Source organism: Pteropus vampyrus, unplaced genomic scaffold (assembly GCF_000151845.1).
Source record: "Pteropus vampyrus isolate Shadow unplaced genomic scaffold, Pvam_2.0 Scaffold133, whole genome shotgun sequence".
NCBI lineage: Eukaryota > Metazoa > Chordata > Mammalia > Chiroptera > Pteropodidae > Pteropus > Pteropus vampyrus.
The window spans coordinates 2,981,957-2,995,336 of NW_011888914.1; the positions used below are offsets into that span (position 1 = coordinate 2,981,957).

At 38.1% G+C, this 13,380-nt stretch overlaps 1 protein-coding gene across 3 annotated transcripts in view; it reads left to right on the forward strand.

Annotated features, from left to right (window-relative positions):
* The window catches only part of BACH2 (BTB domain and CNC homolog 2), a 323,391-nt gene that overhangs the window by 182,248 nt on the left and 127,763 nt on the right, over positions 1–13,380 (forward strand). For all 3 annotated transcript variants that reach the window (XM_011367348.2, XM_023534832.1, XM_011367349.2), the window contains exon 3: positions 1,697–1,845. The gene's annotated coding sequence lies outside the window, so the exon portion shown is untranslated. The remainder of the gene's footprint in view (positions 1–1,696; positions 1,846–13,380) is intronic.

The following is a 13,380-nucleotide window of genomic DNA, read 5'->3' on the forward strand; positions in this document are numbered from 1 at the left end:
CCTCAGTAGTCCAGAATCAGACCTTATTAGCCCACAGATAATCGGCAGCTGACTGCTTCTCTTCTCATGATGGTGTGTGAATAATTTCCATATCCCCTCATACTCTTTTCCAAGTGAAGACTGCATGGATACATGGCAAATCCTCCATTGCCCAGATGTAATTCAGTATGGTCTTATGGTCTTATGGTCAATTTGATAGAAAATTTACATTAATCTCGTCTCTCACTTGTTATGTGAAAAACAATGAGCTGTTCACTATCTTCTCTTTAAGAAAAATAATAATATCTAAGTATTGGTTGTCACTGATTAGAACTTTGTTAAGATAAGTGAGGTGCAAGTGTATTTTTTTGTGTGCCTTTGATAAAGTGGGCAATTAAACTTAGGCTGTGGCAGGAGTTTAAATTGGTACAACTTTTCTGGAAAGTCATCAAAATTCATACCATTTTACCCAATAATTCCTTTTCTAGGAATCTACCTGAGCAAATATTCAGAATTCAGACAATCTGATATCCATACATATCTCCCAAAGTGTTATTTGCAATAACAAGCAAACCAAAAAAGAAAACAATATATAATTCCAAAAATGAGAGAAATAGCTAAATAAATAAAACTCTTTTCTGTGGGATGTAATATTACATAGACATAGAAAAGCACATCAAAAAAATTAATAACAGGAAAATGCTCACTTTTTTTTACATTGAATGAAAAAGTGAAAACAAAACTTGAAGTATTTTTGTGCATATGAAAAGAGAATCCTGGTCTATAATCCTTCATCCCCAATTCTGAATCCAAAAGTTTTCAAAAATCAAAAGGATTTTTTGCTAATTTCTTTGGTGGGAAAACCTGATCTGAACTAATGCGAGGCTCCATTTTGTGTGACTTAATAGGAATGTACATCTGTTTTGCCAAAAAAATATTTAATGTGTTTATGGAGTACTGCTCCAGACTCTGATAGAGTATTACGTGATAAATGGTAGTTGCATCGTCACACTCTCTAAAATCCAAAAAGTTCAAAATTCTGAAACATATTTAGCCCAATAGTTTTAGTTAAGAGGTTATGGACCTATACAACAAAATATCATCAGTGATTTATCAGAGTCAAGGTTAGTTACAGTTGATCTTTATGCTTTTCCATATTTTCCAAAATGTTCTATAATAGGCATGCATTAATTTAGCATCAGAAAAAAAAGAATGTATTATTAGTTTAAAAACAAACATTTGAGATATCATAGAATTATCTCATTTCAGTCAAAATTCTCGACTTTTTTTCTTGACTTGCTTCCTGTGTCGTCTTGTTACTAAAGCCACATGTGTCTTTTAAACCAAAGTGTTCTGATTTGTTGAAAGAAAACATTCATGAGAAGAAATAGAGAAGGAGAAACTGATTGCCCTGTCTCCTAACTGCTTTTGGGTTCGGGAGAGCACCCAGCGAGCGATGGATGCTCACGTAAAGGAAATACTCAATAAATAATGGCTTCCACCAGGGTGGAGCCCAGGCATTAATACCATGGACTGTTTTATCATGTTGTGTTTATGTGGACAGATCAAGAGGTACACAGCCAGAGGCACAGTAAGATCGTTCTGAGGTCGTAACAGCAGGGGGAAGGGTGAAGCAGGAGAGCAGGAGGGAGGGGGAACATTTAACAGGTGTGGTTTACTCTGCTACTGCTAATGACAACTCTTCCTCCCCAATCAGGTGGACACTCACTAACCCGTCACAAGGTTGCCCCACAAAGCTTTGGGGTCCATGTCTGAATGGATTGCTGTAGCCTTCTCATCTCTCCCTTCGCCCGGTTCCCTGCATCCTAAGACTCCAAGCCAGCACAGGACCTGGAAAAATTACATGTAAGTTTTGGTTAAGGGTTCTTTTCTCAAACCAACAATGGTAAGAATTTTCTTAGGTGATAATAACATATAGCCTAAGCACACACAAATAACTTTTCTTTTAACAAAATATCTTGAAAATTATAACCGAAGAAGGGAGCTAGGTTAGATTCTGCATGTTGGTGGTGCCTTAACTCAGTGATTCTTAAACTTGAGCTTGCATCAGAATCATCTGGAGGGCTTATTAAATTACAGTTTGCTGGGCCTCCTGTCCAGAATTCCTAAGTCAGTAGATCTGGGGTGGGCTGGGAACTTGCTTTTCTAGCAAATGTCCAGGTGATGCTGATAGAGCTGGTCCAGGGACCCCACTTTGAGAATCACTGGTTTAGCTCAAGTGTGACTGAAAAGAGGAGTGTTAAAAGTAGAAAAGTGTATTAAATATTACTTAAATTAAACATCACTGAATTAAGATATTTAGTGCTTCACTTGGTACATTGACTCATCTCTCAGAAAAGAGAATTTTAAGGTCCTCTCATCACCATTACATTTGAAAGTCCATCCAAGTAGATGTCATTATCTGTCAGCTTTACTCCAGATCTGCTGGTACCAGTCATTGATTGCCCTTTGTTTTCAGCAGGTATGACTAACAGTGCTGTTATTAGGCTAAAATGACAGCTCTAGTCCTTTTGCAAGTGTGCTCATCGTACTTTTAGACACACTCAAAAAGGAAAATCTTTGTTTTTCCCAGGTTGGAAACACACTGCTCCCTTTCAGAGTGAATCATCATACTGTCCTTCCCCTCATACACTTAAAATGTGACTTGATTTTACAAAACACATGTGGGAAAGGAGGCATCTTTAACAAACAGACCAAGTCAGCAAGTCCAGGTTTTTGTGGGGTTTTAAATTCTCAGGACTGACGTATTTTGAAGATCAACATGCTATTGTTTTAGCTTTGGATCAAGCCAGTCACCTCTCTACTAAGGACAAGAGTCATTTATTCCATGTCGATTAATAGAAATAAGTAGAAGAGTTTGGCTCAACAAATACGCACTTGGATATACGTGAGCATTCATGTAAATGTACATATAAGCCTGTGAATATATATGCATTTTGTGTATTTCTAAGCTTTCACTGTAGGAATTTTTTTTGTTTCATTGAGTCAGTGTGAGTGTAAAAATAGTATGAGTGATGCTGTCCAGAAAATGTTTGAGAAACTCCTGAGCATTTTAAATCTGTGGATAAGCCCCATGATTTATAACATTTTACTTGGATGTGGTCAATGTTATCATTCAAAGTAGCACTTACAACTTTGAGTGCTTTTATTACAACTCCATAGAATTGAGAATAATCACTGTTAAAGCAATTCCCAAGCAGATGTATAATGAAGGAGGATATCTATTTCCTAAACATTAGCAGAGCCCAAAATCCGGGCGATAGATTAATTGCATGTGTTTAAAATAAAAATCACAAAATCAGAAAAATAAGACCAAAAAAGTGATAGGTGCTGAACTGAAAAAGTTCTACAGGAATTATTCCAGAGCTAACTTCTGGGAGCTGCGCAGAGGCTAATGGCATTGGTATCAGGACTGACAGAGTTGTGAGTGATGTAATTATCTATTATTACTCTACCCTCACAAACTGAAACATCTCTGTCAAGCACTAATTAGTTATTCTGCACAGCATTCTTGGATGGAAGGTTTCCAGTTTATGAAGCATCTTCACCATGAAGTGAAAGAAGTGGGTCAGATCAGAGCTCCTTAATCTCACTCTTGCTTTGGCTTCTGTGAGTATCCACGTCTACATATCAGGTGTTTCTGTAGGATGACCTTTTATGTCAGTCAGTTTCATAACCACAGTCCGGAGGGGTAAGAAGCCTTCTGAGATACCTTAGGTAATTAGAGCTTCAAGCCCAACCTAGGTCAGCCTGCCTGGATCACTTCCCGCGCCCTCAGGCAAAGCGCTCAGATCACCTAGTACTTACAGCAACTTTATAAAATACCATGCATGTGTGTGGACCAGGGTATGTAGGAACCATCTGTTTTCTCTTTAATTTAGCCGTGAACCTAAAACTGCACTAAAATAAAGTTTATTATTAAAAAACCCTGAATATCAAAAAGTATGACGGTTCCTCAAAAAATTAAACATAGAATTACCACATGATCCAGCAATTCCACTTCTGGGTCTATATCTAAAAGAAATGAAAGCGGGGACCTGAATAGATATTTGTACACCTCATGTTTATAGCAGCATTATTCACAATGTCAGAAGGTGGGAAAACCCACATATCTATCAACCAATGAATGGATACAGAAATTTTAGTCTTACATACAATGGAATATTATTCCACATTAAAAAATGAAATTCTGATATACTGCAACATGAATGAACCTTGAAAATACGAAGTGAAATAAGGCAGACACAAAAAGACAAATACTGTATGAACCCACTTATTTGAGATATAGAACAATCAAATTCATAGTCAGAAAGTAGAATAATAGTTTCCAGGGGCTGGGAAGAGAGAAGAATGGGAAGTTAGTGTTTAACGGGTACAGAGTTCACTTTGGGAAGATGAAGAAGTTCTGGAGATGGATGGTGGTGATGGTTGCATAGCAATGGAATGTACTGAATGCCATTGAACTGTACTCTTAAAAATTACTAAAATGATAAAATGATATTTTACCACAGTGAAAAATACTGAATACCAGAGCTCACTTTCATTCCAGGAATACTATGCAGAGTAACCAACTAGTGCTTGGTGGGGATGTTATTGTTTGTGAGGGCGGAGTAAGAATAGATGGCCGTGTCCCTCCCTCACACCTCCCGATACTTTTCCTGGTGTGCTTTTGGGCAAGGGTGAGGGATTTGCAGAATGCTCTAATTCAGTCTTAGGAATGGATTTCCTATCAGTGCAAGGACACATTTGTCAGAAACTACCAGGGAAATATGCCATAAACAACTGTAATCTCTATCAAAATGCCCTTTGCATATAAAAGAAAGCTGCTTCACTGTGATGGAGGGAATATGTACCCACTTGTGCTCCTATAGGGAGACTACTCCAGTTTATCAGACATGTTTGTTCATAAATGAGTCCACGTACAGGGTGCCAGCGTGCACGAGATTACAGAGCTGTGTGCATAGCTGTGGCATGTAACAGATCTTGACCAGTGATGGTAGATATTGAGGCAGGAACCAGGTTGAAGCCTGGTAGAAAATGAAAACTTTGAAAGAAAATTAATAGCATATAGTTCTCCTGAAACAGGGCCTCAAATTATTATAATGCCTGTTTTACATACTTTAAATGAAGTATAATTTATTCCCCCACCACTAAATCTTTATAGTATTGGGTATTACTATACCATAAATCACAGAACAATTTAGTGAGTGACCTGCAGCCCTGTGAGAAATATGCAGTATTGGACCCAGTAAGGTAGTCCATGCAGGCCCTACTTTGGGGGAATTTTGCTTTTTAGTCTATGTTTCTAGAAAGCTGATCTTGGAGAACAATCGGTGAATTCTCATGGAACCTAATAGCCATGTTTTCTTCAGCTTTTCTTTACTACTTTCAGGCCCGGCCTCTGACCAAGATTGTAATTCCTGAAAAGCAGTGCATAAAGGTCCATAGCTTCAAAAAGCTCAGAAACCTCTGTCCTAAATTACCCCACTTTATCCTTACAACATCAAGATTATTTATGTATGTGTATGCATATTATGTACATATACATACATATGTATGTACTTGGCTTAAAGAAATGGTATAACCAAGAGAAGAGGTAGTATAAAGCCATCAAAATTACAATACATATTGTGATAAAAATCAGTCCCCTCATTCCCACCTCAAACTTTCCAAACCTGCTTAGAAATAAACTCTCCACGCCCTTCACTTAGGTGATGGAGAACAGGGCAAAGCAACAAAAGTTTAAGAGTCATTTGCCATAGGGAGCTGCTAAGATATTTAAAAAAGTGAAACTGAAGGTTTTTACAGAAAAGAAAATCTAGGTCAGCCAGTGTAAGAGAAAAGTAAGTGCTTATTCCTCCTTGACATCCACATGTAGCTACCAGCACCCTACGCTTGAGTTGAAACAACATGGATACAGAATCTAATGAAAATTAATTCAGTGCCGTGAGTTCAGAGACCATAATTTTTGGATGGGCACACTGACACATGTTTCTCCTAGAGAAGACCAGCAAACCAACAGTCACCCAGACAGAATCACATAAGGTAGAGAATGCTAACAAAGACAGACCCTTGGGGATTCTCCTTAAGGCTCTCATGTTTCCTAGGAATCAGATGTCCCTGGTTCCAGGCACCAAATTCATGTTTAATGGTAGCCTAGGTACCTGGAACCCAACTAACCAGAACCCTGAATTAACTACCCTTCTACTTTCCCACCCCCACTCAAAACCTACCCCCTCCCACACACCCAACCCTACCACACATATTCCACTTCTCCTTTTCAGAGATAAAGGTTCAGAAGATGACTGTACCCTGGAGGATATTTGTAACTGATGACACTGACCTGCTGAATCACTTGGGAATGGTTACATGTTTTATAATTAGGAAAGGAAACTGCTTTGAAAAGATTTTCGCCAAAAAGCATTTTCCAGCTGTCAATTAACCAGAAAAATGAAACAAACAAAAAAACTTTGTCCTCAAATGGGTCTGGTTCACTGAGGTCTTATTGTACTATTTTCATGCCTTAATAATAATCTTCAAATGTTGACTTAGGATAGAAAAATATACCATTTCTTTTTTTTGAGCATTTTATTTTGTTTTATTTTTAGTTTCGTTCATTTTTATTCTTCTTCACATTTTGGGTTTTACCACCTTTCCAGTGCCAGAGTTTAAATTTCAGATATTTGTTTATATTTATTCTGTTTATTATATTTGGAAGCACTCTTAAAGTTGTGATATTAGTGATATTAAGAGTGATATATAAAACAATTTTACGAACATATATATTCAGCTTCTATAGTCATGGGGAACCATTTGGCATAGTTCTGAAGCCAATTCTATTTGTTTTTATTAGAATGTATGATATGGTTATTTGTAACATTCACTTTCACAGTTATGTTCTGCTCAAGCCATCATCAAAATGAATTTTCTTTATCTGCATATACACTAATTGTGCAGATAGGGGTGATATGTGGTCTGGTAACGTACATTAACATATAAAAGCAAAAACTTCGGATGGTATTTCTTGTGAGTCTCCAAATAAACTCAGCCATGCATGTTATGGAGCTGCTCACCAAGTGATCTTGATTGTAGCACAGTTTATCAACTTATTCTAATAATTTCCAGTACGTTGTTTTTTAGAAATTATTTGTGTGCTCTTTTTTGGATGCACTTGTCACTAGCAAAGTGATACCTCTCTCTGAGCTATGATTTGACCCAGGGGATGATACTGCACTCTTCCAAGGACACCCCTGTTAAATTGATCATTGTGAGAGCCCGGGCGCCTGGAGCTTTGTTGCAGCTGGAGAGTGCATGGACCATGGGTCGCAATGAGAAAGAGTGTTTCTGCTCTTTTGCTCTCAAACAGTATTTTCAAAGCTCTGCAGTGTAGCAGGATTTTAAAGTCTTCATAGTGCTTAACTAGAAGATACAATGTATTATTTTTAACAGATTTTTGCTGTATTTCATCTCTGATTTGTCAGCAGGGCAGATTATTATGCTGAGTCCCATGTATTAGGCGTTCTTAATTTTAGACATAGCAGAATTAGAGAATAGTTATGTCATTTCATTAAAACAGAAGTAGCTTTATTTTCCTGGTTGTAAAAGCAATACATATTTGTTGTACATAATTTATAAAATAATAGACTAGAATGGAATAAAAAAATAAATTACCTATAATCCAGCTACCCAGATACAACCTACCTGTTAACTCATTCTTTTGTGTATTTTTCCAGACCTTTTTCAAATAATCAACTTATTCTAAATTTACAAGCATTACAGCAAGTCCTCACTTAACGTTACTGTAGGTTCTGTGACTTTAAGCAAAACTACGTATAACAAAATCAGTTTTTACCACAGGTTAATTGAATAAACAAGAGTTCCTACAGCATCTCATCAGTGTCATAATGAAAGGATACTGAACAAAATGACGTTATGCAAGGAGCTACTATACTCGGGACTGATACATCCCACAAGTCAGTAGAACTTAGGAATGATGTCTTCAGATGTCATTTTCTAGTACGATAATCTCCTAGTTGCTTATTTTTCTCCCTTCAGATTATATTAATCACTCTTTTAAGAACAGATATCTATGCGGACTCACTAGTATTTTTATCAAATGGAAATTGCTATTAACTGATTCTTTTCATTGCTACATTCTGTCAATAAAAAAAATGATTATCGAGTGGCCCTGTAAGATCCCAGTGGGCCTCTGGAGTCATAAAAGAAAGAATCGAGTATGTACAAGATGATTTTAGTGTTAGATCAACTGATGTCCTTCCAGTTAAGTAAAAATTCATAATCAATATACTACAAGGCAATTTGAGAGAAATGGAAAAGGTCGATTAGCCAGAATCCCCCATTCCTCATCTATAATCCAAATATTACGGACTTCGATAAAATTCTAATTTTATACCTCATGGTGGCAAATGTGATTGAAATAAATCCCTTCGTGTGCTGTGGACCAGAGAGTTTTCCTTCAACTTTGCATCCTTTATCCCTCTCGTCTAGTCCTGGTATTCTTTGGGTTTGCTGATACCTCTGGGCTTTCCGTTGGAGAGTGCTAGGACTTTGGATCGGGATGAATCCTAGCACTTAACCAAACTGAGGAAGGGCTTTGAGCCCTGAAAGAAAACCCAGGTAAAAATTAAGGGAATTGTTGAAAGATTCATCTGAGAAATGTTAAGAATGCATCCACAAACCTTATTTCAGTAGACTAGGAAGTATATAGTAAGCAGCTGCTAGAGGAGAATTTGTTTTAAGAAATTATCTGTAATCTGGCGTTGAGTATGGCTAGGTCTTATCCTCTGTACAAGACTTAGATTCTTTGAAAGCAGGTTCTTCCAGGGTCTTCTCTCTGCGTCCGTTCACATCCTTTGTGTCCTTGTACATAATAGGAACTAGTTTGTATTGACTCGAATTAATCTTTCTGTGTCTCGAGTGACAGATGAATGAATATGTTCAATTCAGATTACTACATTTTGCCTTTTCCACAGCAGTCAAAGGGTGCTTTAATAAATATCCATGATTGCGTTGAATGCCCAGGTAGGGTACAGGTGTGAGGAAGTGGTATACAGTACTTTGATCCTCCCTTGGAGAAGGAGATGCTGATGTGGATAATGAGAATTTGGTTCTTTGTCTTCAGTTTCGATTTGACCGCCTTGCTTCACTGAGTCACGGTGTTCTTTCTCCGGTGACAGGCATGTCCTTTAAGCTTGAGACTGTCTCTCGGACTGTTTATGACATTGTATCTGAATTTCCTATTACATTAACAGCCAGCATTTGTCATAAAATTTCAAGAACACACTAAAAGTTAGTTGGTTTGTAGTTGACATTGAAATTAACTTTCTCTAACCTAAACCAGTGAAAACTAAAATGCTCCTCACCGCATAAAAAGTTTTGCTTTCGCTGTGTTCAGACCCCTCCCACCTTGTCAGAGCACAGTCATTTGGAGTCTGGTTTGGGGGCGGTGTGGTTGTATCTCAGTGGTGTATGACCCACTTTTTCGTAACACTTAATTACCCGTGTGTTTTTACAATGCTCGTCAGAAGTTCTGATGACAGTGGACTATAACCCGAAAAAGATTTTCTGATACATCTCATCAGCGCTGCTCTAGTAGCCTGCATTATCGGAAGAAGGTATTAGTCTGCAGGGCGTGTGTTAACTACCAGAGGATGACAGAACATTTCCTCTAGTTTCTGGATAATGAGCAAGCACACAGGTAAAGATGCCTTTCTCAGAGTTGACTCTTCTGTGTCTTAATTATTTTGCTGAACTGACTTTTAAATATTAATCACTACCTGCATACGTTGGCTGTTGTGTTTTGCAGAGGGCTCAAAGGAACAAGCATTTTAATTGGTATCCTGGGACCTTAATAACTTAACTTTTCATTATAAGTCTAAAGAGAGAGTGATCAAAAGTAGACTCTCATCTCTATCCTCTCTATGCCCCTGGAAAACATCTTCATTCTTTTTTGTTTTTTCTTATTTGCTCGCAAGGTACTTGTCTCGCAGTGTCAGCCGCTTCTCTCCGCAGCGATGTTTCCGATATCGCTTATGTTCGTTTGAAGAACTTTTCGAACACTGTCATTGTTTCAAAACAAAATGTTGTAGGTATCATCTTCCTGAATTTACAGAAATCTTTCGGGGCGTGTGTCTTTTGCTGAAAACTGGTTGACATGTGGCTCAAGGCAGGGCGGTGCCAGCGCCTCGCGGATCAGCCTTGCCTGTGCACTGGATGACAGATCAGCTGTGGAGTCTTTGAAAATGCCCATAGTTAAATCAATGTTGTTTTCCCTGAAAGTCCTGATACAGAAAAAGAATGAAAGTACAAACACTAACTGGAAAAAATGTCACACATTTTAGCCACTTTGCATTCCTTGTTAGGACGAACCCTGGGTTGGGTTTTTTACTTTTGTGAACTTGTGCGGTAGGTGGAGCAGTGTGGGTGGCCCAGAAAAAGTAGCGGTTAGAATAAGATTTTCCATTTATTGCCCTTTGTGGATGGCTAAAAATAAGGTTCATACAAATCAGAATATGTAGTGCAAGCACAATCACTCTGTTAATTCTGACGACTGGCTTGCCCACATCTTTGCATCTGTCTGGTAAGTGGTGCACTGGGAAATAAATGTGTCTCTGTCGAAGTAGGAAAAGGCAGCCAGGTTTTTGCGCCGTTTGTCTACATGTGATAGTTTATCAGCATTTTCCCCTTCTGAAGGAAAAAAGACACAGCTCATACATAAACAAATTGTGCTGATGGAAGGTTGGGAAGAAAAAGCGATAGAATCCTTGAATCTTTTTTTTAAAAAAAGTAATCGCCTGGTTTGAAATACTGTTTTACAACATCCATCTTCTTGACTCATTGTTAGAAAGTTGTTGTTTATAGACTCAGAACAGCAAGGGAAGGATTTCTTAGTGGTGTTGCCGAGAGATGGGAAAACTCTGTTGTTTGTGCAGGGTGGGGGTGGTGGAGAAAAGGGGACCAAGATGAGCGCATGCTTGCCCTGGAGTACCCTCCATGAACGCAGATTGGCGGGGAGGCAGTAAACCAAGTAAAAACTCCCCTTCGTCTGACTGCTGAGTCTGCTGCAACCACAGTAAGTGATAATGTGTCAGCTTGTGGCTAGAAGAAACACCAAAGAGAGGTGGTGTCAGCATTCACAGGGAAATTTGTTCTTTCGTACTCCTGGTGTTGGTGCTGTCCCCATTCCACTGGCTGAATGGCTATGGCATTTCCAAAGAATGACAATGTCTTCAAGTGTTCTGAGCCTTTCGGTTTGATGTAATTTGTGAAATAAGGTGAATCAAGAGGGCGGTCATTCCAGAAACCTCTGGAAATTGAAGACTGCAAATCACATTGCTCTTTGGTGTCTCCATCTGCGGCAGACGGCAAGACATGGTGGTTAAGGTGAGATCAGACCTTTGGGAGGAAGAGGACTGGATATCAAAGCTTAGCTGCCTGTTGACCTTGATCTAGTTATTTAACTTCTCCTAGGCGTGGATGTCTTTATTTGAAACAAGAACAGGGATAGTACCTACCTCATAGGATGGTTATGAGGATTACGAGATAACGTATATGAAGCACAAAGCTGTGCTCAGTAAAATGATGGTGTTCTTATTCTTATTTCTGCTGTTGCATCATAAGAATGTGTTGGAGAATTTCAGGGCATTTGGGAAGTTCCACCTATCCTTGGAGTACAGATTTTGGAATTAAATGGATGCAAGATGAGCCCCTTGTTCATTATTTCTCATTCAGAAGGCTACAGGTCATTTACAGAGCTGGATTTTCCATACGTTACTCATGCTATCCAGAGGGTCATTTTTTAAACTTGCCATTAAGTTAGCACAATGTAAGCCCCTCTTTTCTTCTAGGATTAGTACTACGTTGAACATTATTTTTACCTTATCACTATGTCTTTTATTTAAACGTGGATGTTTCAGTTCTAACATCTATGCATATTAATTGTAGTACCTGCTGCTGTACATTATGAAAGAGAGAACACTAATGTTGTAATCAAATGTGGTTTTAAATATTTCAGGTGGGTATGGGTAAAACTTCAGGAGCAATAAGCTTCCATGGTGGTATAATTCCCTACGGAAAATATTGCATCTGTTATAATTCTGGTTACCGATCAATCCTATAGATGACCAGATACTGAACAGCAGCAAACAATTATTGCTTCTTTTACTTTTTATTATTTTTTACAAATTATTTTATGTTTAATGTAATGTATACCTGCCCTTCTAAGAGTGTTTTTCTGCCCACCAAAATTTTCCATTAAAAAGTAAATATATTGTATGTTTTATAATAAGGTCATAGTTGGTGGCATCGCTTAACTTTTTTGGTTAACCTTTAGAATTAGATGCTAAGAGTTCACATCAAACTCTTCCTTCAACCTTCTCCAGGACCTTCCTGGAATGTAGTTCCTTCATTTATCAAATTAAAAAAATTATGACTGAACCTTGACTTTGCCTCACCTGAGATTCTGACAGGAAGTGATAAACAAGACCAGTAAACCAAGGAATTAAAATATGATACAGATATGAAATAGCGATGGCTTGGTTTTATCAGTTGATAGATTTTGCTTTTTTTTTTTTTTTTAATTTCTCTCCAGATTTTCCTTTTTTTATAGTATGTCTCGCCATCCCAATCACAAATACAACTTCTGACTTGTCATTTATACATTAACATCATCATCAGGTTTTCTGGGTTTTAAATATTAAGACCATCAGTCTGGGTGGAGACCTTTCTCAGTTCAGCTCCACTAGTAAGATGTCTTTTATCAGGATGGTACCCAGTTTCTTTTAGTGTATCCAGACAGTGCTGCTTTTTCTTTTTTTCTGTCGAACAAAATGGAAGAGTAAATCATTCTAGGCGACTAACAAAGTTCTTAGCTTTGCAAATACAGCTTCAACCCCCACCCGCCGTGAACACATACACTCTCCATTATCTTTGCCTGCCTTAATGCACGTTGCCACAGACTGAAGTTTCTGTAAAAAAACAAACAAACAAACAAACAAACAGGCAAAAGGTGATGAATTCGGCTCTGGCTGTGATTTCTTCCCACACCTTCCTAAGGAATGACAGAGATTCTGAAATTCATCCCATCGATATACCATGTGCTTCTTCCTACACAACAGCCAGTTTTAGTCTATCCTTCATGTACGATTGGAGAGTACCGCTGGGCCAGGCTCATTATGCCTTTGGTTGAATAATGTAGAGCATTTGCAATGGAGATTTACTCTAATGATGTAAGTGCATGTCCGCATTGCTGGCTTAATGCACTCAGTCATGGAATGCTTTAGAGTTTATTGCTAATGGATGAATCCTCGGAAAATCACAATTTTCAATAAGATTGACATTTGAAGTAAGAAATATAAATCT